This window comes from Pelodiscus sinensis, chromosome 1 (genome assembly GCF_052426305.1).
Source record: "Pelodiscus sinensis isolate ZL-2025 chromosome 1, ASM5242630v1, whole genome shotgun sequence".
NCBI lineage: Eukaryota > Metazoa > Chordata > Testudines > Trionychidae > Pelodiscus > Pelodiscus sinensis.
This window is the reverse complement of record NC_143052.1, coordinates 178,517,294-178,542,856: the sequence shown is the minus strand read 5'-3', so window position 1 is coordinate 178,542,856 and position 25,563 is coordinate 178,517,294. Positions and strand designations below refer to the sequence as shown.

The following is a 25,563-nucleotide window of genomic DNA, read 5'->3' as shown; positions in this document are numbered from 1 at the left end:
ATAATAAGGGGTTCCAGTCTGGAGGGAGCAGGACAGAGGGGTTCAGAGTGTGAAACAAAGCTCTTGGCTAGGATGGTAGTGGTTTTCAGGGTGCGTGCAGGCTCCATCTGGGGGTGCAGGTTCTGGGGTGGGATGAAGATGAGGTGTTTGGTATGTAGGACGGGGCTCAGGGTTTGGAGAGGCTCAAGGCTGGGGCACAGTGTTGGTGCTCAGGGTTTGGGCATGGGCTTTCCACTGCCAGCTCCCAGTTAGCAGTGCAACAGGGGTGCTAAGGCAAGCTTCCTGCCTGTCCTGGCACAGTGGACTGCACTGTGCCCGGGAAGTGGCCAGCCGCAGGTCTGGCTCATAAGCAGATGCCCACAAGTGAATCTCTGCACTGCTTTCACCCAGAGGCACTGGTTTCCAGAGCCAATGCTCAGGGTGGAGGCAGTGCAGGAAGCCCCATCCAGCCCAGCCTAGGATCTGGAACAGCTTCTGTCTGCTTCTGGGGCACAGAGGGGTCTGTGGTACCAGGACAGGGAGGAAGCCTGTTGTAGCACCCCTGCTGGTCACCTGCTCACCCTTCAGCAAGTGCCTGACATTCCACAACTCAGTACTAGGTCCTGACCCTTCGTTTGAAAACCACTGCACTAGACCACACTCCCCTGTGTAAAACCCATGGGGACTGTACTAGATGCTTCTGTAATTCATTATATGATGCATTATGAGTGCACATCAGCTGTGCATTAATGTCTGATCCTGAAATACAGTGGGCAGTAAATCTGTTTTACTGAACCTATTTGCCTTTTTATCATGCTATTTAGTATGGACATGTCCCTGGTGGCAAAAGTAAGATTAACAAATAAATTGTACTAGGAGGATTAAACATCAGCTCTGAATTTCTTTGCATTCTGAGGATTTAACACCAAGGTTATTTTAACAGACTTTTTTGGTCTAATCGCATGTGACATTTTTAAGGCAATTAATTTTTCATTGTTCCAAGAAGGCCATGTCCATGAAAAATGTTCATTATGTCTCTGAGTCCTGCTGCATTGGGTGGAAGATGAAGGTGATGCCTACATTATAAACACTAGCACCAGTACATGGCTGTTGCACCACTGTAGCACAGTACTGGTAGCAATGGAAAGAGTTCTTCTGTTGCAGGAGTAAATCCACTTCTCTGACCTGAAAGCTAAGTTGACAGATTTCCTGTGCATGTATTGGGGCTTTGCATGTATTGGGACTTAGGTTGTATAGGCCATGAAAATTTTTAGAGTCCTGAGGAAAGCAGTTAAGATGACCTAATATTACAATATAGACCAGCCTTATGTGCAGGGAAATAAGATGAAGAAAATTCACTCCATTCACAGACAATTCTGTCTTAAGTCATGGGTGATACAAAAGGCCAGGTTCAGGGATGAGAAACCTTTTTCCTGTACCAACCCTCGTATGCAGTATGAGCACCATCCCGACTGTTGTGCTTTCAAGACTTGATTGTATAAGGGCTGAGCACTCAAACTATACTGTAGCGAGTGGAGGTGGATTAGCACCTGAGTTCACTGCAGGAGTGATTCCTAGTTCATGCCACTGCCAGAGCAGAGCTCCTCAAAAGGAGAGGGGCTATCTCTTGAGGAGTGCCCGGTGCCCCTGCTTTCCAGGCTCCTCCACTGTAAATTCAGACCCGTGCAGAAGGCCAAAACAAGGTGTATGGACCATTCCCAAGGCTCACATGGAATATATGTGGTGCACAGGCCTTGTACTGACCCTACATGGATGTAAAGTTCACCCACAATGCTGTCCCTGGCACTTTTCCCTCTTAAGGCTCAGTGTGTCTGGGAGCTGCCACTGCAGTACTCTCCCCCAAGCCAAACCTCAGAGCTGTTGTTCAGAGACACTCCTCCAGACCTTATTTTTTAAAGGAGATGCACAAGAAAAAAGTGTTACCAGACTGAAGAGTTGAAAAATCAGGAGTATTAAAAAAATCACAAATGATGGCAGCTGCCTAGACTGTTGTTCAGTACTTCCTATTTATTTTGGCACTTCTTGAGGTAATGGAGAACATCACTATGAACAACTCACTGTAAAATCATCCAGGAACTAGCTAGGTTTTGTAAATTCACTAGCACTATTGGAAAAATGCTTTGTGTACAGGTCAAAAATATATCAAACCAAATACTAATATGCCTTCCACAAAGTTGATGGAGCTCTTGTCTCACAGGAGATAGAGCAATTGCACATAGGATAAACCAACTCGTCTGTTTGTAGGGACTTGTAAACCTGAAGAAATAACAAAGGTCAGGCATGAAAAAAATAAGTCAAGAAATGGTGGAAATAAATAAAAGGCTGCCTGCTGAGCAGGTTACAATAGTGCTGTGTTGTCAATCTCCTGTGGAGGAATGTGTTTTCATGTCAGGTCAGAAGGGAAGGAGAAGGAGGAGGCTATAGCATTGAGCTCACTTCTTTCCCAGAAAGATGAATGTGTCACCTTGATTTAAAATTAACACCATTTAGGGAGATTAACTTCTAAGCTACACAATCCTTTATACTAATCAAAATATGTGAAGAAAATTAACACAAAAAGTCTTTAGTTCTCGTCAAGGGAGACACTTTTTGAAGTTGTTTCCAGCTGATTTAGTTTTTAAATGAGTAAAGTTATAATTGGTAATTAAGCTAGCTGCAATTGGGGTATACCAATGAATATGAAATGTGGAGTTGCTGCTTCTGAGGGGGAAAGGAGAGTAAACATATGGGTAGCAAATGAGGGTAATAATGACACAACTCAGTTTCATTAACATTTACTTTTAAAGTCATGCAATTTCTACTTTGTTAACACTACATTTGCTGAACTTTGTATTTAGATATCACGTTCAGTAACAAGGCTGTAGCAAATACAGAATTTTCATACATATTTGCAATTAGAGCCTAAAAATGAGATGGACCCAGACAGGGCTGAATTATGAAAGAGGCTTAAGAGTTGCAACCGTTAAAGCCCCTGCATGCTGCAGCTCTGTCTGGTGTGGGGAGAGGAGGGGCAAAGAAGCGGATCTGTATGCTGCCATTCTTCCTCTCCCCACCCTGGCTGGAGTCCTATGCAGCGGTTACCTGCAGGGAATCACGGCCAATCAGAGCAACAGGGGCTGTGCTTACAAGTGCAGAGCTGCATGGAGCCACTTGTCCCCAGCACCTTGGGATATGTGCCAGGTAAGTGCCCCCAATCCCATGTTCCCTCCCTCCCAAACACTGCACCCCTATCCCACTCCTGCACAACTCAGATCCTGCACCTCCATCCTGCTCCTGCACCCTACCTTTTGCCCAGACCCTGCACCCTCAGCCCACTGCTGCACCCTACCTTCTCACTCAGACCCTGCACCCTACCTCCCCAGCCCACTCCTGCACCCTACCTTCCCACCCAGACCTCACTTCCCAATCTGCTCCCCAGCAGCCCTCTTGCACACTGAACCCTTCATTTTTACCTACCTCAGAGCTTAGGGGGCTTCACAAAATCTACTGGCCCCAAGCCACCAGAAAAGTTATTCTGGCCCTGGACCCAAGCCTCAATTATAACCTAAAGTGTAGAGATGAAGCAAAGTCACAAAAATCAGATCTAGCTGAAGATCCAAATTTCCACAACCTCTAGAGGACATCTGAAAACTACAAAATAATGTGATATAGTTGTTCTTTTGCCTTCTACCTGGAAGGAATTTGCATTGCAGAGAAACAGGTCTTAAAACAATAGTCTATATGCATGTTCCACTAACCAAGGTGCCCACCCATCTTCACTTGAAGACCCTGGCAGGCCTAAAATATGTTAAATCCTTCTAGAGAGCCTGTTTCTGTTGGTTGCTGTTTAATTACTGGCCCTCTAAGCTGCATATGACAACCTTCAGATGTTTGAGCTAGAACATGCCAGAAGCTGGGGTTTGGGACTTCAGCTCTCCTCCTACTGAAGCCCTTATCACTAGCAGGTGTGCCCTGCAGGCTGAAGCCATAAGACATTTCTCCCTGCAAGACAGAAGCTTCTACCTAACCACCCGAAATCCCCACATACAGCCTGGTAGGTGGAGAATGGGAATGTACCCAGGAATTGCAAGCTGCACTATAATGATAAAGGAACCATGAGGCTCTCCAGCCATAGTTTGGCCCCCTTGCCTTATACACTCTTAGATGGTGTCTCTTAAAGATCCAGGGTGCCATTTTATGCTCCTTTGAGTTCTTTGGGAGAGTTTTTAGTTCAAAGTTAGAACTAACTTTGAATTAGACCAAAGTATTCTCTCTGCTTGAGTAGGTGGAGCTTAAGAAGGCTTGCAGGATTTGGCATTAATTACCCACATTGTCTTTAGTTCCTGGAGGAAGCATTGTTAATCTTGCCCATTAACCAGGAATACAATAGCTAACAAACCCTTACAGATACATATTCCATTTATACAGTTAATATAATAGACCTTGAATATTCCATGATTACATAGCAGTTGTCACACACTATTCTGTATTTCACTGACGGTGGCTTTACTGGATGTAGTTAAATCTAACGGTATGTAATAATTGAATTGCAAACACATTCATATGGTCAGTTTCATTTCAGTTTGTCAGATTAAATATTGATTAGGGATTGATTCATTTTAACTTAATGAATTTAGTTGTAACAGGTTCATTATTTTTTCTTTTGTTTCCTAAAAGTTAATGTAAAAATTACATTTACAATCCGTTTTTGGGGAAGTAATCTACAGTTCTGGCTTTCTTTCCTGAATGCATAGTTTACTTTTCAGAAAATAGTTTTGATAAATATGACATGCCAGTATTTACAGGCTTTGGATTTTTGCCCAAATGTTACATTATACATATGTTAGTTATGTGGGAAGTTGTTATGGGTTGAATATTTTGGTTTGACCATCAGAAATTGAGTACCCTAATAATTTGCTGTTTGAATTTCCAGTTGTTTTTTAATATTAATATGATTTAATAAAGTGATATATGTGAAGGAAGAACTTTTCTCCTTTCTTAATTGATGTGATTTTTTTTTTTCAAAATTTCCACTATCAAATGGCACATATACCTGTTGCATACTGGGCTGTAGGATTCTTGTGAGTGAGTGAGAGTTAATTGTGGTTACTAACAGTGTATTTATGCCTTGAACCATGTAACATGTAGGGATAGTAGTGTTTTGGATAATGATGCATAGCTATCTTGAATTGCTAGAGTAAAACCTCAAAGATATGCATGCCACAGTTTTATGGAATGACTGGTCAACTGGACACTATGGCTGTGTCTACACTGGCACCCTTTTCTGGAAAAGGGATGCTAATGAGACCAGTTGGAATTGCAAATGCCCCGGGGATTGAAATTTTCCCCGTGGCATTTGCATGAACATGGCTGCTGCTTTTTTCCAGCTCGGGGCTTTGCCGGAGAAAAGCGCCAGTCTAGACAGGTATCTTTTGGAAATAAAGCCTTTTCCGGAAGATCCCTTATTCCTGATTTTAAGTAGGAATAAGGGATCTTCCGGAAAAGGCTTTATTTTCTGAAAGATACCTGTCTAGACTGGCGCTTTTCTCTGGCAAAACCCCGAGCCAGAAAAAAGCGGCAGCCATGTTCATGCAAATGCCGCGGGGAAAATTTCAATCCCCGGGGCATTTGCAATTCCGACTGGTCTCATTAGCATCCCTTTTCCGGAAAAGGGTGCCAATGTAGACACAGCCTATGTGAAACCAGAAATAACCAGGCAACAGCAGAGATTTTTAAAAAGCTGTACTGTGACTATACTGCATCTTAAAGGTAGGCACGTTTGATTGCTGGTTCCTCACTCCCCTCCCCACCTCCCCCCCCCCTCCTCCCCCCCCCCCCCCCCCCCCCCGCTCCTCCGCATACACACATATGCTTGTGGGACAGCCACTTATGGGGCTGCCAGATTAAGGCAGCAGACCAAGAGCAACACTGGGGTCTGCATAGTTTTCACCCTTCCCTCACCTTGCCCAGGGGTCTGGCAATTCTGTCACCCTTCCCCTCCCCCCCACTCACAGAGACAAAATATCTTTTCTGGTGCTATTCTGACTGCAGCCTTAGATTGCTGTAGCAACAGAATTGCAACTGTATGATGTCACACAATTACACTCCATGTTGAAAATTTAAGTTCCTCACTCAAAGTGGTTCAGAATCACAGAGTAATCCAGTAAGGGCAGTGCACAAAGCCACTTTCCCCCATAGTTGTGAGAATAAAAGTAACAAATGGGTAATATTAACTGTTCGTGCCTTTTTTCTCCATACATTTCACACTTCCTTCCATGGCAAATTATGTATATTATGATAGAAACTCAGCATTATGGGCACTTTGGGAATGGAGGTTGTTCGAATGATGATAAGTTCACAACTTTGAGCAAAGCACACTTTGGACTCAGATCCAGCAGCTGACACTCCAGGATTCAACAGCAGCAGAGCAACCTGATCAGCCCCCTGCATGAGTTTGCAAGCTTCTCCCCCTTCCTACCAGCATGAGAGTATGTGGGGACAGCTCTGTGCTCCTACAAGGGGCAGGGCCTCACATGGAAAGGGCAGGGCTGCAACTAGCCTTCTCCCACCCCATCTCCTGCCAGCTCTTCAGCACCTCTCAGAGCACACCCATACCACTCAGGGCACCGGCAGGGGCCTGGAATCACAGGCCCTTTGGAATTGCTTGGCCCCAGGGCAGTTGCCACCTTTACCCCCTTCTCCCCGTTGGCAGACCTGTCTGTGAGTGTATGATCTGTCTGCCTGATATTGGAAGTCTCCTGAAATATAGTAGATGCTCAGCCATTGCTGAGGACATATTTGTTCCCGTAGACAGAGATAGGTGTATACAGAGATCTTGCTAAAGATGAAAACTAGTTTTATGAAAACTTAGTCTTTGCCCATTATTAACACACATGCAGTGGGATATACTGGACCCTTAAGGCCAAAGGGAGAAGTCTCCAGGGCCAAGCTACTTATTCCAGGAGATCTCCAGAAGACAGAAATTTAGGAAATGACTGATATACTCTAACCACAAAAGGGTAAGTAATAACAGCTGGGATCTAGGAAGGGGTATACTGTTTTCTTTAGGGCCTATCTTGAAAGGCTTTAAGTTTTTAAATGAAGATTAAATGAATTTCAAAATAAAAATATTCTAGCTCAACCATAAGTTATAGATTTGATGCAGTAGTTGCTGGATCAAATTCTATAGTTTATGCTATGCAGGATGCCAGATTAAATTATTATAATAGTCCCTTCTGGCCTTAACAGCTATTTTATACCATATTTTGGCCAAGAGGTATAAAATAGTAATCCCACTGATGCTTGTCTTTCTAAATTGTGATTCTCTGCTTTCGTCTGATAGCTTCTCCTCTCAGCTAATATGTAATTGGATTGTATGTGCCTTTCAAAGCGCTCTCAGGCTTTCACTTAAGTGGTAAAACAGCAGGGCTGTGTCTACACTGGGCCACTTATTCCGGAAAAGCAGCCGCTTTTCCAGAATAACTTGCCAGCTGTCTACACTGGCTGCTTGCTTTTCAGGAAAAGCAATGATGATCTACTGTAAAATTGTCAGTGTTTTTCCGGGAAAAACTATGCTGCTCCCGTTCGGGCAAAAGTCCTTTTCCGGAAAAACTATTCCGGAAAAGGGCCAGTGTAGACAGCACAGCAGTCTTTTTCCGCAAAAAAGCCCTGATCGCGAAAATGATGATCGGGGCTTTTTTCCAGAAAAGCGCGTCTACATTGGCCACAGACGCTTTTCCGGAAAAAGTCCTTTTCCGAAAAAGCATCCTGCCAATGTAGACATGCTTTTTCCAGATATACTTATAACGGAAAACTGTTCCGTTTTAAGCATTTCCGTAAAAGGGTGCCAGTGTAGACGTAGCCCAGAGGTGTGATATTTGCATTTTGAAGTGTGTTTATGACTTATTTTGCAGTATACCAGCAGGTAGCACATGTGTATTCTGTACTTCAGGAAACCTGGGTGTTCTTTACCTGGTTTAACATTACGGTGGTGGTTCCTGCAGAGTTGTATTTTGTTCACAGCATGAGGCCCCTGCAGTTGCTTAGCTTGTTAGGTGAGGGTCAGCTCAGCTTAATGTGTGTGGATAAGGGAACTTTACAGGAATAAATTAGTGATGGGATTCACTTGCCCAATAGTAAGTAGTTCAACAAGCACCTGACTCAGAGCACTGTTAATTGGATATGTCCAGGATGAATGGCAAGGCTTATCCTCCATCCAGACAGCTTGCTTATTCCTTATGCAGTGAGCTGAGCTACCCAAAAATAAAGTGGATTACAGGGATGTGGCTGAGGGCAATGGGTGGATAGACCATCCTGCCCCAGAATGGCCATCTGGGATATAAGCTGTCACACTTTCATCTCAGCTGAATGGGGAAGATCAGGGCAGCTTACTTTAGTGCTGCAAGCATGGTTTGTAATCATAATTATCAACACACTAAAAGATCTGGGCCCTGGTGTTTAAAGAAGAGCCTTCACCCTTTTAATAACTTTTCCTCTTTTATGTGATCCTATGAGGAAGTTATGCTCAAATGGAGACCTCACAACAATTTTCATAGCACCATGATCTCACTTGTTAGACTTTCACATCACTGCTGGCATCAATAGAATGAAAGGCTGGAGTATGACTGAGGGAGGCATTAACGGAGCACAAATAGTTTTGATACTAGCAAAGGTGACAGAAAAATACTGACTAACCTATAACACCTATTGTTGTTGAGTTTTTTCCCCCCAAGTTTGCTCCTTTATGATAGTCAAGTACAGGTTGGGCCACTCCCAGATGATGGATTTTGCTGGACCAGGAGAGGTCACATCTGACCCTCCTTCTGCTGACCTCCCAGCCCTTGACCAGCCCAGTTGTCCTGCTGATCCCCCTCCTTCCCTGTTATCCTGGGCAGCCCAGCTCCCAACATGCCAGGCTGCTGCCCTGCTAGGCAGCTCTGCTGTGGTATGCTGGGCTCTTGGTCCTGTTGGGAAGCCCTGCTGCCACGCACTGAGCTCCTGGTCCTGCTGGGCTCCCAGCCCTGCCAGGCAGCCCAGCTGCGTCACACTGGGCAGTCCAGCAGTGGTGAGCCTGACTGCCAACTTCCATCAGGACTCTCCAGTCCTGGAACATCCTTGGTCCTGCTGGACCACAAATACTGTCAGACTAGAGAGTCCCACTTTACAGAGAGGTTTGACCTGTATTTCTTTCACTTTCTGATCTTTCGATTCAAGACTCAGTTCGGCGCAGTAACTACTGTGATTTCCTCAGTCCTTTTAAACTGGGACGTAGTGTGTCCTAAGGGCTCTATTGCCTGCTTCATAGGAAACTGAATGTTAGCACAGTGAAACTTGTGAGATTGCTCCATCATAAAGGCCTGGAGTTTGGCACCATTAGAATTGGCAAGCATGTGACCCACATATTTCTCATATGTCATGAGACCTCAAAGGAAAATGTCACAGATCTCACAATCCTTTGAGGAGAAAAGAATATTTGTATGGAGGCACAATGCCCCTGGATTAATCTCCGGGCCGTCCTCCCTCCATGACAGCATGGCTCTCAGGAGATGGGTTCCACACCAACAATTGCTGTAGCCTCCTCTTTCTGTCTGGAGGCTTTCTAATGTGCAAAGGTGTAAGCATTATCTCACCTGGCAAATGCTTCTCTACTATGAAGCAGGGTAATGCTAGGAAGAGCAGTCATCTCCTTGTACACCTCACCTGGTCACAACCATCACTCCTAAAGTGCAGGACTCCAACTGCACAATGTACCTGCATGGTACAGAATCTGGTGAAGGGGAGACAATTTGCTTCTCCCCTCCCACAACACATCCCCTTTGCACTGTCTTTGGGAACCCTGGATTATTCCAAATGGAGGTGACATTCAGGCCCCAAGCATCTCCAGGTGCCAGAATTTCACTTTCCAATAAGGTGATTCAAACTTTTTTTAAAGTGTTCAGTTTTTTTAATCCAAAATAAGAACCAGACATGATGCTCATTAAATGGAAGCAGCAGGCATTTGAAATGAAAGAGGATTAGTTCCCTATCCTGCTGAGTTGTTTTCAAGTACCTGGAATGGATTAACAAAACAGGGTGGCTCTTTCTGAATTTAATTCAGGACTGTCAGTCAGTTCTTTTTTGGTCAGAAAAGTCAGGAAACTTTTAAAGAATCCATCAATGGAAACTAGGCCATTGTCAACAATAAGTTTAATACTTTCTGACAGCCTTTAAAGATTAAGGCTCAGCCTGCACACACACGGATGTCTCATTTTAGCTTTAATTAAGTAAAAAAGGAGAGCTACATGCAGTCTTTACTTTTCATTTAGTTCAGTATAGAAAATGTGTATTTGGCAATTGAACATGGTACTTTCTGCAGCTTTCATAGAATGGAAAATTGGTTCTATATTAAGATGGCTAGAAATCTAGCATGTTTGCATTTAGAAATGTTGCAGTCTGTGTTCACACAGATCATCTCTCTACCCCTTAGAGTTCCCAAGGTCAGCACCAACACATTTTATAGGTTCCATCAACACAAGGCATCTCTCTCTCCATCTCCACTGCCTATTGCAGCTCAGCATCGAAACTGCTTCTTCACAATGGTGTCTGGTAATACTGTGTGTCACAGTCCAGGGCAACTGCCCCTGTATTTCCCCTCAGTGGTCCAACAAGGGCACCAATTCCGAGGCTTCTAGGGCTTCTCCTAAGGGGCCATGGGGCCCAGGGCAACCCACTGTCCCTACCCCACCCTGCACCACCTGTGCTTCACCCCTTCGTGAAGCTCTGCCCTGGTTCTACAGTATCCTTTCCTGCTCCTGCTCCACCCCCTACTCAAAGTTCCCTCCCCACAAGTGACACCAGATGTGGGATTACCAGAGGGCCTGGCATGGAGCAAGAGCAGGGGTCCATCCCTCCCCTCCACTCACCATGGCGATGGAAGCCAGTGACCCAGCAGCCTGTTCCTCTCTGCCCTTTCCCAGCCCACTGCGGTGAAGCAGAGTGCAGTGGACAGCGAAAGGCTGGTGGGGCAGAGTGGAGCAGGCTGCTGGGTCACTCCTGCTCCCACCACCATTGTAAGTGTGGGAGGGGAGCAAACCGTGCTGCCACCAAATGCCAGATCCTCTGGTAATCCCCAGGCTACCCTAGGCCCCATCCATAGAACGGTACATAGGGGCCCCCAATGTGCAGGGCTTGGGGCAGCCAGCACAATCTATCCTATGGATGGGACAGTTCTGTTTACAGCTGTTGTCTTTCTACAGTACAGACCTCATCTCTTTCTCTAGAAATAACCCTGTGGGGACTGCATTTGTTGGCTTGAAAGATGATATTCTGGAAAAGCGGCAGTCCACGATTATGCAAATGAAGCCCGGGAAATTAAAATCCACGCTTCATTTTCAATTTTGGGTGTCTCTATTTGCATTCCTCTCTCATATGTCTGTCCCAGGGAAGATAATGGAGCAGGTAATTAAGGAAATCATATGCAAACACTTGGACGGTAATGAAGTGATAAGGAATAGCCAGCATGGGTTTGTGAAGAACAAGTCATGCCAAACTAATCTGATAGCTTTCTTTGATAGGATAACGAGCCTTGTGGATAAGGGAGAAGCGGTGGATGTGGTATACCTAGACTTTAGTAAGGAATTTGATACGGTCTCGCATGATATTCTTATTGATAAACTAGGCAAATATAACTTAGATAGAGCCATGATAAGGTGGGTGCATAATTGGCTGGATAACCGTAGTCAGAGAGTTGTTGTTAACGGTGCTAAATCCTGCTGGAAAGGGATAACAAGTGGAGTTCCGCAAGGGTCTGTTTTGGGACCCGTACTGTTCAATATCTTCATCAATGATGTAGATATTGGGATAGAGAGTACGCTTATTAAGTTTGCAGATGATACCAAACTGGGTGGGGTTGCAACTTCTTTGGAGGATAGGGACATAATTCAAAATGACCTTAGCAAGTTAGAGAAATGGTCAGAGGTAAACAGGATGAGGTTTAATAAAGAGAAATGCAAAGTGCTCCACTTAGGAAGGAACAATCAGTTCCATACATACAAGATGGGAAGCGACTGTCTAGGAAAGAGCATGGCGGAAAGGGATCTAGGAGTCATAGTGGACCACAAGTTGAATATGAGTCAACAGTGTGATGCTGTTGCAAAAAAAGCAAATATGATTCTAGGTTGTATCAACAGGTGTGTTGTAAGCAAAACTCGTGAAGTCATTCTGCCGCTCTACTCTGCACTAGGTAGGCCTCAGCTGGAGTACTGTGTCCAGTTCTGGGCGCCACATTTCAAGAAAGATGTGGAGAAATTGGAAAGGGTACAGAGAAGAGCGACAAGAATGATTAAAGGTCTAGAGAACATGACCTATGAAGCCAGGCTTCATGAACTGGGCTTGTTTAGTTTGGAAAAAAGAAGATTAAGGGGGGACATGATAGCAGTTTTCAAATATCTAAAAGGGTGTCACAAGGAGGAAGGAGAAAATTTGTTCCTCTTGGTTTCTGAGGACAGGACAAGGAGTAATGGGCTTAAAGTGCAGCAAAGGAGGTTTAGATTGGACATTAGGAAAAAATTCCTAACTGTCAGGGTGGTCAAATATTGGAATAAATTGCCAAGGGAGGTGGTGGAATCTCCCTCTCTGGAGATATTTAAGAACAGGTTAGATAGACCTCTGTCAGGGATGGTGTAGACGGAGCTTGGTCCTGCCTTGAGGGCGGGGGGCTGGACTCAATGACCTCTCGAGGTCCCTTCTAGTCCTATGATTCTATGTAGACATCCCCTTTCAGCAAAAACAAGAAGTCTTGTGGTGGCACTTTAAAGTCTAATAAATTTATTAGGGTGTTAGGGCATAAACTTTTGTGAGTTACAACTCACCTCCTCAGATGCTGAAGAAAAGAAATAAAAGGATACAGAGAAGGCAGTGTGACATCAGTAAAAACAGTCAGATCAGAGTAAGTTACTAAATTAAAATAAATAAAAATGCTAGCTAATTCTAATTAATTAAGAAACTTGTTTCATGCAAATTCTTACCCTAAATAGAGATTTTTAAAAAAGGATATAGAGAGGGGAGTGTGACATCGGTGCTAATTATATCCAAGTAGATGTGGTTCATCTCCAACAGTGATGAGAAGATGAGAGTACCTGATTGGGAAATTACTTTAGAATGTAATATGAGACCTGCTCTTTAGAATGTCAAATTTGCATATGAATTCCAGCTCAGCAGTTTCCCACTGCTGGAATTCATATGCAAATTTGACACCCTAAACCAAGGTTTACAAAATAGACACAGGGAATGGTTCTCATTACAATAGGTAATTTCCCAATTGGGTACTCTCCCCTTCTCATCACTGTTGGAGATGAGCCACATCTACTCGGATATAATTAGCACTCATGTCACACTGCCATCTCTGTATCCTTTTTTCTTTTCTTCTTATCTGAGGAAGTGAGTTGTAGCTCATGAAAGCTTATGCCCTAATATATTAGTCTTTAAAATACAAAGAACTTTGAAAAAGCTGTAAACCCAAGTCAAAGTAAAGATCAACTCTGACTTGAAACTTTTTATCTGAGATAAGAGCAGCTGTTTAGGGTAAGAATTCACGAGTGATAAGTTTCTTACTGGATTAGAACTAGCCTTTTTTGTTCATTTCATCTTAGTAACTTAGGGTGTGTCTAGACTACATGCCTCCTTCGACGGAGGCATGTAGATTAGCCAGATCGGAAGAGGGAAATGAAGCCGCGATTAAAATAATCGCGGCTTCATTTAAATTTAAATGGCTGCCTCGATCTGCCGATCAGCTGTTTGTCGGCAGATCGGGGCAGTCTGGACGCGATGCGCCGACAAAGAAGCCTTTCTTGATCGACACAGGTAAACCTGGTTTCACGAGGCATACCTGTGTCGATCAAGAAAGGCTTCTTTGTCGGCGCATCGCGTCCAGACTGCCCCGATCTGCCGACAAACAGCTGATCGGCAGATCGGGGCAGCCATTTAAATTTAAATGAAGCCGCGATTATTTTAATCGCGGCTTCATTTCCTTCTTCCGATCTGGCTAATCTACATGCCTCCGTCGAAGGAGGCATGTAGTCTAGACACACCCTTACTCTGATCTGTTTTCACTTGCAACCACTTACTAAACAAAAGAATAAAAAGTAGGATTTATCAGGCCCAATGTAAATAATTGTTTGGGGGGGGGGAGGTGGAGTAACTACTGTGCATATCTCTTTTTGATAAAGTGAGCAAACTTCCTTATGAGATCTGAGTAAAATTTTTACAAAAGGTAAGGCAGATTTGTTTGGGTTTTGTTCCCTTTGGGAGTTGGTTTCCTCTGTGCTGAGCCCTCAGAGCTGAGCCTTCTTGGAGGTGAACTTGTTCAGTGTTTGATTTGCTCTGTAGGGGCGGTAATTCCAACTCTGTGCTGGTCTAGTGGAGACCAGAGTTTCTGGTTCATCAGGACAAGGTAGTGAGAAGCCCTGAAGAGCTGGAAGGTGGATTTCAGTGGCATGATCAGTACACCAGGGGATAACCCCAAGGGGATTTCTGTGATTCAACCCTCAGGAGATCATCACAGCACCAGCTCAGAAAATGCACCAGTCTTATGGGACCTCAGTAGGCCCTGATGTTCCATTCCTTCCCTAGGGATTGAGGCACGCTGTCAATCAAAAGTCTTGTCCATTTGCTAGATCCGGAAGCCCCTGAGCTAGTTTAAAATCCAGATATTTATTCAAAACTCCATTCTTTGTTAGTCCATGGAGAATCCAGTTTAAACAGTAAGGCTATGTCTATACTCGTGGCTTCTTGCGTGAGTAATATGCAAATGAGGCTAAGCGTGGAATATTGCCGAGCCTCATTTGCATACCTAATGAGCCATCATTTTTTTCAGAAGAGGCTCTTGTGCAAGAAGGAGCGTCTACACTGCCCCTTCTTGCGCAAGAAAAACCCTCTTGAGCAATGCCGTTCTTCCTGAAAGTAATAGGTATAACAGCATTGAGCAAGAGGGTTTTTCTTGCACAAGAAGGGGCAGTGTAGATGCTCCTTCTTGCACAAGAGCCTCTTCTGAAAAAATGGCGGCTCATTAGGTATGCAAATGAGGCTCAGCGATATTCCACGCTTAGCCTCATTTGCATATTGCTCATGCAAGAAGCCGCGAGTGTAGACATAGCCTAAATGTGCACCTCTCCAGGGGATGTTTTCAAAGGATTTGTAATGAAGGAAATGGACTCTCCTAGGGCAGGTACATGTGATTTCCTTAATAAAACATACAATAACATTTTAATACAACAGACTGCCAAATTCAATCAGGTTGAATTTAATTGAAAAAAGTTATCTTAATTCCATAAGATTTGTCACTCTGTCCCTCCGTGATATGGCACAAGTGTTGACTTCTGGTGCTACAGAATGATGGTGCATATATAAACAATAATAAGCCATAATGCGAGCAATCAGAACTAACGTCACAAGGATTTCTCCATGAACTCTGACTCATGCACATGTAGCATGATGTCAGTATTAATTGCACAATGACCTCCGGCTTCCCAATAAGAGACATACTGGAGAGCTTAAGCAATAAGCTAAAATTGCAGCAAGGGAAGTTTAGGTTGAACATTGGGAAAAACTTCCTAACTGTCATAGTGGATAAACACTGGAATAAATTGCTTAGGGAGGTGGTAGAATCTCCAGTGATGGAGATATTTAAGAACAGGTTGGATAAATATCTATTAGGGATGATTGAGATTGTGTTTGGTCCTGCTGTGAGGGCAGGGGACTGGACTTCAGCACCTCTTGAGATCTTGTCTAGTATTCTATGATCAGAATCAGTTAACTATTGGAGTGATGTCAAGGGTGTAGAGTAGCATTAGTTCAAGTAAAAACATAAGGAGGATGTGGTTCTCTCTTTCTACAGGGAAAACAAATTAAAACATTTTGGCTATGTCTAGACTGGAATGATTTTCCGCAAATGCTTTTAATGGAAAAGCTTTTCTGTTAAAAGCATTTGCGGAAAAGAGCGTCTAGATTGGCACGGATGCTTTTCCGCAAAAGCACTTTTTGTGGAAAAGCATCCGTGCCAATCTAGACGCGGTTTTACACAAGAAAGCCCCGATTGCCATTTTCGCCATCGGAGCTTTTTTGCACAAAACAGTTTTTAGTTGTCTACACTGGCCCTCTTACGCAAAAGCATTTCTGGAAAAGGGCTTTTGCCCGAACGGAAATGTCAAAGCATTTGCGCAAGAGGCACTGATTTCAGACAGTAGAACATCAGTGCTTTTGTGCAAAATCAAGCGGCCAGTGTAGACAGCTGGCAAGTTTTTGCGCAAAAGCAACTGCTTTGGCCGAAAAACTTCCCAGTCTAGACGCAGCCTCTTAGTATGTGGTAAGATTGTTTGGAGTGTTGACTTCTCTGATTTTTTTTTTTTCCCCCTTTAAGAAAGAAATACAATTGAAAAGATCAGCCTGTGCTGATACCATTTCAATGTGCATGAGCTCATATAAGGAGCTGGGTGCATGGTAACACCAGGGCTACATTAAAGTTTTGAGGTTTATCTCATGAGGCAATACTACACAGAGAGGCACAGTGTACTTTATATTCTGTTGATGCAGCTTGTGTTAACCACTTTTCCAGGTAAGTGTAGAGCTTTTGCTAAGAGCATAGACACCCACATACTTCAGCAGTGGCACATCTGTCTGTGTTCTTTCAGACTTATGTGTGGTTTCAGGGGAATTCTGCACATAAGAGAGAAAGTCTTTTAGACCTTTATGATGGAAAGACACTGGTATGTCATTAAACCTTCCCTGCTCATTGAAATGGATATCAGTCTAGCTTTGCATTTTCAGGCTGAAAGGAAAGAATTTGCATTTGGTTCACATTGCTCTTTTGGATCTATTAAAGGCCACTGTAGTTTCATAATGCTATAAGTGACAGGCTGTGCATCTTTTAAATTAGCCCTATGGTGTTGTTGCTGCTGTTATCATGTGTTTGTATTACAATAACATTTATGGGGTCCAAATCAGGGGCTCCTTTGTGCTAAATACCATATACAGAAGTGATGCAAAGACTAGAGTTTATAAGACACAACAGATAGATGAACTGGGCAGGTAGGAGATCAAGGTCTGAATAAAATTAGTATATGATACTAAACAACAGTCTCAGCACACTATTGCCTAGTCCTCAGCTGACAGTGTTCTGTAGACAGCATGGCAGAAATAAGACTTAGAGTGGGATTTAAGGAGGACAAAAAATGGCTTCATAGTTTTTCCCCATAAGGAAGGAGCAGACTAGTAGAAAGCACAAAGATGATTGTGGGAGAAGTAGAGTAAAGGAGTAAAGGCCAACATTACTAGAGATGTCAGATGGTTTCAACAAAAATACCGGACACACTTGACATTACATCTTATTTAGAAAATACCGGACATTTATATTTTCTCAATTTGTTTCCCGAAAAGAAAGCTCAAATACTGGACTGTCCCGTTCAAAACCAGATGCCTGGCAACCCTAAACATTACTGGCAGAGAGACAGTGAAAGTTGATGTTTTGCTAAGTCAATTAGACTATAGGTAGGGTAGAGCCAAAGATGAAGGGCCTAAAAGAAGAAAATAACCTTGTATTTGATGCACCGGCATGGAATAAATTACTGGAGGGAAGCCACAAAAAAGAAGGCCAAGGGGCATGACATAGGATCATCTTCCTGGTTTGTCATTTTGACTATCAACAGCATTTTGAATGAGCTTTAGGGTAACTGTGATAATCATGGTTAAAGGAGGGTGTTTACAGTAATTTAGGCATGAAATAAGGCCTGTACATAAGCTTTGGCAGTCTGGGCAATCAGAAAAGACTGGATCTTTGAAATGTTTAAAGAAGCAGGAGCATCTAGGTACAGCCTGATCCGGAGAGGTAAGCTGACTAGGCTATCCAGATCCCAGGCCTGAGTGACTGGAAGGATAATCTGAGCAATGCAGAGGTTTAGGGGTGGGATGGGGCTCTGGGATGGGGACAGAAATGAGGGGTTCAAGGTGCGGGAGAGGACTCCAGGCTGGGATAGAGGATTGAGGTGCGGGGGAAGGGAGGTGTCCAGCTGGAGGTATGGGCTCTAGGGTGGGGCTTAGGACGAGGGGTTTAGGGTGTAGAAGAGGGCCCAGGACTGAAGCAGGGGTATAGGAGAGGGTGTAGAGGAGTCTGGTTGGGTGTATGGGCTCTGGGTAGGACCAAAGATAAGACTACAGGTTGGGGTGAAGCAGGAGGTTCAGGCTGCAGGCTCAGGGAGGGAGTTTGGGTGCAGGAGGAAGCTTAGGGTTGGAGTACAAGTGGGAGAGTGGGGTCTGGGAGAAAGTAAGCATGTGGAGGGGTTTCTGATCTGGGGCAGAGGGTAGAGGTGTGGGAGGGGGTTCAGGGTGTGGGCTCTGGTCAGGTGGCTCCTGGTCAGTGGTGCAGTGGAGTTGAGGCAGGTTTCCTATCTGCTCTGACACCGCACAGCTCCTGGAAGTGGGTGCTGTGTCCAGCCCCTACGCAAAGGCGCTGCCCCTTGGCAGCCCCATTGCCTACAATTCCTGTTGCCTAGGAGTTGCAGGGACCTGCTGGTGCTTGCAGCTCCAGCCTTACATGGGGATACTGAGGTTTGGGGTTTTCAGCCTGTAGCACTGAGATTTGCCACAGGTTGGATGAATAAAGCAGTGAGTTGGATCCAATCCATGGGCTGCAGATTCCTTACCCCTGGCCTAGAGATAGGAGAGTGACTGAGGTAAAGGGCTAAGGAGAGAGTTTTGAAGGGATGCCTACTGAAAAAAGAGTGAGGAGGTGGAAGACCCACTAAACTAATGCTGACGCACTGATGGGCAAGAGGTCAGAGGTGAATCAGGAGAGCACAGCCACAAATTCAAATATGAGGACATGGTTTTAAGAAACAAAGAGTGACTTATGGTGTCAAAAGCTATTAAGAGATCACAGAGGAAGAGGATAGAACAGAAGCCCTGGAATTTGGCCAGGAGAAGATCATTAGACTTTAGCGAGAACAGTTTCATTAGTTTGGACAAAGTAAAAACGAGATTGTTGGAGGTGAAGACTGGAACTGGACGTGAGAAACTCAAGACAACAGTTGTAGACAGCAAGGTCAATTCATTTGAAGGAGAAAGGAAATGGTATGGTAACTTAAGAGGCAGTGGCGTTGTAAAGGGTTTTAATTTCGGGATGAAAAATGATGCATAAGCACTGCTTAAGAGCCAAGATTCTTTTTTTATCTCTATTAAGAACTGGGAACTTATTCATGGGAGTCAGGAATTTTCAAAGTGTGTCCTGAAAAACCAAGAATCGGGGTAAACTAGTAAATATTGAGACTGCTGCCTATTTTCTTAATGAGGTTAATGGAACAATGTTTTACCAGACCAGGGGAGGAAATAGAATCATTCCATTCTTCTGCCTCATATCCACAGCTTAGGGAGTAGCCATAACTCCACTTTTCTTCATCCTGTGTCTCTTGCACTGTAGTACCTGCTGCTTGTGACACACAGAATAGCTGCTGCTCCACCCTTGTCCTATGTGACTCAGAGTGCGGAGTAATTGCAGGTTGGTTCAGCTACCTCACTTCTGTGACCCACTGGATGTACAACCTTATGGATTCACTCTTGACCTCTTAGAATATCTGTTTCCAGGCTACTACACACTTAAAAAAAAATCTAGCTGGAGATTGAAATTCAGATGCAATCCTAAATTACCATGACACCTTGCATGCATCTCTGGGCAAGGTGTAAGGGAGGGCCAGTTCTTCATCCCCAAAAGAAGTGGGCCTTGGGGAGCAGGGGCAGGATTGGGTGCAGCCAGCTTTCTGTATTGCCCAGAGTGTGGTGCACCCCTCACAGCCCTCAGTGCTGCCCAAAGGGCGCGATGCTTCAGTGACAATTTAAAAGGCCCGAGGCTCTGGTATGGCCAGCAGCTCTGAGCTCCTTTGAATTGCTGGTCCTGGGATAATTGCCCCCTTTGCCCTCCAGTCCGCAGTCCTGGTCCCCTTCGGCTCCAGTCCCTTTTCAATTCAAACCAAGCAATTCCGCTTGCAATTTTGCAATACCTGCTTGCTTACTAGAGCCCTAGTCTGGAGCGTGCACTTCAGCATTGGTGCAAGAGCAGGCAAAATATGGTACACAAGCTGGATTCAGTGCACCAAACCTTTGGATCTAGCCCACCACTGTGCTGCAGTCCAGCAGGGCCCCCGGCCAGGCTCAAAGCAGACAGCTGCTGGAGCCACATGCATCTCTGCTCACCCTTGGGAGGAAGGGCTTGGGGCAGTGCATAAAGCCTAGCACAATCGTGAAGCTCCCAATGGTGGTTTTCCTGACAATGGGAGTTGTCTGGGCCAAGCTTGTGGTGCAGGTAACGTGTGGAGGCCGTACTCCCAGGGGGAGCATGGCGCACAGAAATGCACACACTGGCCCCAGTAGCTGGCCACTTTGAGCAGCATGCAGTGGCATGGAAGATAAGGTGCTTGCCTGAGGGTCCTTCTTGACTTTGGGCCAGGAGATGCCTTGTGTAAGTGCCTCCTAGCCAGAACCTGCAATTGGCATGACACCACCCCTTCCCTCCCGCTTAATTCCCTGCCCCAGGTCAGAACCCAAACCTCTGGTCCCCTTCCTGCACCCATAGCCCCAGGCCGCAATTCTCTCCCAGATCCCGCATCCCCTCCTGCACCCAATTCGCTACCTCAAGCTCCCTTCTGTACCCAACCTACTTCCCAGACCCCGCACCTCCTCCATTAATAACATAAGAAAGTATGGCCCTTAACCATTTATCAAATTTGTGGAGTGGTCCCCCATCAAAAATGATTGCCCACTACTGGGTAGTGCATGTGAAGTCTGGCCAAAGCATAGGAGATTAGAGATATAAAATCCCATTTAATTAACCAGTTAAAAGTAATATTTAACCAGTTAACCAATGAAAGGGGGGCAGCCCTCTTCCCCACTGTGGATGGGATGGAGTGGCCCCGCTGCTGCGGATAGAGGGACTGGACCCACCGCCAACAAGGGTTGTTACAGCCAGTCTGGAGCATTTCTGCCTGCTCTGGGCTCCATGGGGCAGGAGCAGCCCCCTTCCTGCGGCAGGCAGGGAGCTGCTCTACCTCCCACTGCTTAGGTGAGGCTTACTGGTTAACCATTCGCATGTGAGCAGGATGGTCCATAGTCAATCTTTGAAGAATGATACTGCAATTTAAGGATGTTAAGTATCGACTAATTGAATAGTGGATGCATTTTGCATCCACTATTCCATTAGACAATAGGGCACCTTGGCTTTTTAAGTGTTGTTGCTACACTTCAAAGGCGAAAGCACCATGTGGAACCCAGGATCAGCAGCGAGGGGGGAATTCTCCGCTGAGGGCAGGCTTCATTCGGCATGTCACTTTGAAACACCGCAGGGAGCCTTACTCTAGACTGTCCATAGCGTTTCAAAGCGGTAGCATTGCATGGAGCCTGTGGTCAGCTGGAGTCCGCAGCTGATCCCGGGCTCCATGTGGCGCTGCCACTTTGAAATGCTGCATGCAGCCTGAGGACACTCCAGTGGCGCTGCCGCTTTGAAGTACTCCCTCTTCTCCTCCCACCCCTTTGCTGCCTCTATCTGATGGAGCCAGCAAGGAGGTGGGGGAGTGACTAGTCGACTATCCTGTTGACTGTCCAATAAGTATTTGCATATTGGATAGCTGACTAGTCCTTCACATCCCTACTGCAATTCTCTAACGGATCTCTACTGAGTAGCTATGAACCAATTTTTCAGGATTTGTAACATGGCCAAATTTGCATGGATGTTCACGGCAAAAGCAAAAAGCACATCCCTGACAACAGTGTGATCTTCCCACCAAATCCCACTCCCTTCTCCCCTATTTATTTTGGGTCTGCACATCTTAAACTCAAGACTCCGGTCATCTGAAGAAGTGGGCTGTGCCCATGAAAGCTCATGATACCATCTATATGTTTTGTTAGTCTATAAAGTGATACGAGACCAGTTTTTGTTTTTTTTAAAGTTTATCAACTTTCAAGTGTCTGCTCCAAAACATGGATTGCTAGAGCACCACACTATCCAAATATACTGTAGGCAATTGCTCCTTAATCTTGTTCTTGCAAACAACTACGATGTTTTTGCTGAAAATTTTAAAAAATCAACCTGTGGCAGGCAAGTGCAAAATTAGGGAAACTGATACAGGGTTTTATAGTAGAAAGTCTTAGGCAACTATATTATACAGATAATAAAGTAAATGAAATTTTTAAAAGCATTTTTCACTATTATAATGTAATTTGATAATACAGGTTTAGGTTCCTTGACATTTTTTTTCTTGACAGCACAGAATCAGATTCCTCACAAAAATCCAGTGAAAAAAATATAATCAACATAATATTAGGCATTGTAGAAACCAGTGTTTCTAAGGAGGAAGTATGATACAATAAATATCTTCCTGTAATATTAAGTCTCTTTCTTGGTAATGGGCATGGGTAGGTAAAATCCCCTTCTGACACACAAGTACTATGACGTACATAGCTTGTTTTGAACTGTGGAAACTTCTGAAAGATATATAATCTACTACTATTTAACTCACTGAGCTTAAGTACAAGCATAAAGCAGACTTACTTTTCCTTTCAGTGTAGATCACACAACCCAACTTGGCATTTTCAACCCTCCTCCTCCCCCACCCTCTTCCACCCTTATCTAACCCTCCTAATCTCTCTCAGTCCTGCTGCCCTCTCTCTCTTCTGCCTCATTTCTTGTTAGTCTTTAAAGTGCTACCAGACTATTTGTTGTTTAAGTTCATTTCTTCATGTTCAGCATAAAAATCATTTTATCCCTCTTGAGTAAAAGCTCTCTTCCTTCCTTTTTTCTTTAGAGCTTAGTACTGACCTGTAACTTTCGCACTCAGCGAGTGAACCTGCCGCCCCTCCTCCACACAGCAATGTATACAGTGCTGTAAAGCGTCAATGTGGTCAGTTCTACAGAGCCATGTTCCCAAGGCTGTTAGTTGCTTCTAGAGAGAAGTGGGAGACTACATTTCCCAGCACTGATGCTGTGACCATATTACCACATTAAAACGCTGTTGCGGCAGCACTTTAATCTAAGTATACAAAAAGCCTTAGCTTCAGGAGAGGCTGTAATAAAAATAACCCTATTAAGGATCACATTTTTGCTCTCAAAGTTTCATTCTGCAAGTAGCAGGGTATGCTGGTCCTGATCCACCAAAACTTAAAGCATTTTAACACATGCCTGACTTTAAATATACCATTGCCTTCAGTGGGCCAATTTGTACATAAAGTACACAGCTACCAGATTTGCAAATGGCTTAGGCAGTTGAGCTCTATTTATTTTTCTTCTCACTGTTCAAAAAATTAACCCCTAGCCTCATTCCCTGTATATGACTTCTGTATTGATTACACAGCCTAATTCATTAGTTCTCAACTGGTACATGTGTACCAATGGGGGTACACAGCATTCTTCAAGAGCAGGCCTGCACAACTTGGAAAGCGGCGATGGCCATATTACTCCAAAGAAAACAACTGTGGGCTAAAAATTTTTGTCGAGCCAAAAAAACCAAAAACAAAACCCAAACCGCGTGTCTCCACTTGGCCCCCTAGCATTTGTCTCTCTTGCTGCACCCTGCCCCTTGGTGCCTTCCCCTTTCTCCTGACCTGCTCCCCTCCCATCAGCACAAGCCCCTTCCCCTCCCCTACCTGGCTTCTGCCTTCCAGTTTGCGACGCTGCCGGGGCCTTTTTGAATCTGGCTGTCGCCGGCCGTGACGTCACAACGCCACGTCACGCCAGCATCCTGGCGTCTGCCGCTGTCCCGCCCTCTGGCTCGTACCCCGCCTCCTCGTGCCAGAGCTGCATACAGGAAGCCCGGACACACTTCCCCCTTCCTGGTGGCGCTCCACTCCTCCGCCCAGCCAGCGGATCGGATGGGGCCACACCGCCCATAGTCGGCACGGGCCACACAGTGAGCCCCTGCGGGCGGCATGCAGCCCTCAGGCCGTATGTTGTGCAGGCCTGTTCAAGAGGGTACAGTAACTCATCTAGACATTTACTTAGTTTTACAACAGGCTACATACAAAGCACTAGCAAAGTCACTACAAACTGAAACTTCATAAAATGACTTGTTAATGCAACTCTATACACTGTAATGTACGTACAATATAACATTCTGATTTTTATAATTATGTGGTAAAAATGAGAATGTAAGTAATTTATTAGTAACAGTGTGCTGTGACACTGGTATTTTTAGGTTTGATTGTGTAAGCAAGTAGATTTTAAGTAAGATGAAATTTGGGGGTGTGCAAGATAAATCACACTTCTGAAAGGGGCACAGTAATCTGGAAAGCCACTGGCCAAATCAATATAGTCCCAAATATGCTGTCAGTTACACTGATGTATTATGGAAACAAGAGCAGTGATTTCCATAAACTAAATGTAAATTCAGACCATGGTAATATCATATAAAATTAGTCACCACTTCACGACATGAACTGTATGGATTTTGTCCCATTCAAGTCATCATCCAACCTGCTCACTGAGCATGCTGCTGTGTTCCTTGGGAGTAAGAAGTAACCATATCATTCCAGACAGTAGAGGGGGTGGGCAAATGATGGCTGCGAGCTACATCCAGTCCATGAGGGCTTTTAATCCAGCCCTTACGATTACCGGTATAATTACCAGACTAAACCAGGCCACTCCCGGTAACAGCTAGCACATCCTTGTAGCCTCTGGGAGGGGTGAGCAGAGGTTTCTGTGCTCTGCCCTTAGTTTACTGGTAGGTGCTGTCCCTGCAGCTCCACTTTGCTGGAAGCAGCGAACTGCAGTGAAGGTGTGGGGAGGGGCTGTGCCTTCAGGTGAGGCCAGTGTGTAGAGCCCCCTCTGTCTCTACCCCCTGAGGACTACTGCCAGACTTGACACTTTGGGGAGTGGCACAGTGAAGGGGCTCACTGTGCTGCCAACTGGGAGCCACCTGAGGCAAGCAGCACTTGGTCGGAGCCCTCCTGTACCCTAACCCCCTTCCATGAACCCCTTCTACACCCTGCATCATCCCGCACAACAAACCCCTGCCCCAGCCTTGTAGTCATAGCCCACCATATGATTTCCATACTCAGATTTGTCCCTTGGGCCACCCCTGCTGTAGCAGAATGATCCCCTCCCTGCACTGATCTTTGCAATGGTGCTATAGCCACCTTCTCTGTCACTGAGTGAATAGATAAAATCAAGCATCTCACCAATTATCTTGCCAGTGCTGGGCTCCATGTGAGTTTCAAGCTAACATGTGACAAAACCCCCGAAGGAAGGACACACAAACATTATGGAGGACACTGAAAAGGTGGTGGGAGTGCAACTCCATAGTGGCTAGTAGAGATGTAAATAACTGCCAGGCATACAGTGAGGGGAAGTGTCACGTGTGTAGGCAACCCCCTGGGAACAACATGCTGCCAGCTGCCTCTGCAGCGGGAGGCTCATCCCCAGTGTGCCTCGGTGGGCGGAGTTAAGGGCACCCTGCGAGCGCTGCAAGGCCAGAGTCAGGCACGTTTCTTCCTCCCTCCCCTTCGCCGTGGTTTCTTCTGCGTGTGGGAAACAGCGTCACAATGCGCTGGGCGAGTCCAACTGCGGCCCTGGAAAAG

At 45.1% G+C, this 25,563-nt stretch overlaps 1 long non-coding RNA gene across 1 annotated transcript in view; it reads right to left on the bottom strand.

Annotated features, from left to right (window-relative positions):
- The window catches only part of LOC149525676 (uncharacterized), a 36,314-nt gene extending 10,805 nt beyond the window's left edge, over positions 1-25,509 (bottom strand). Inside the window, exons 1-2 of the long non-coding RNA XR_016347921.1 lie at positions 25,165-25,509; positions 23,635-23,947 (exon numbers count right to left, since the gene is read on the bottom strand). This is a non-coding gene — a long non-coding RNA (uncharacterized LOC149525676). The remainder of the gene's footprint in view (positions 1-23,634; positions 23,948-25,164) is intronic.
- Positions 25,510-25,563: the final 54 nt, after the last annotated feature.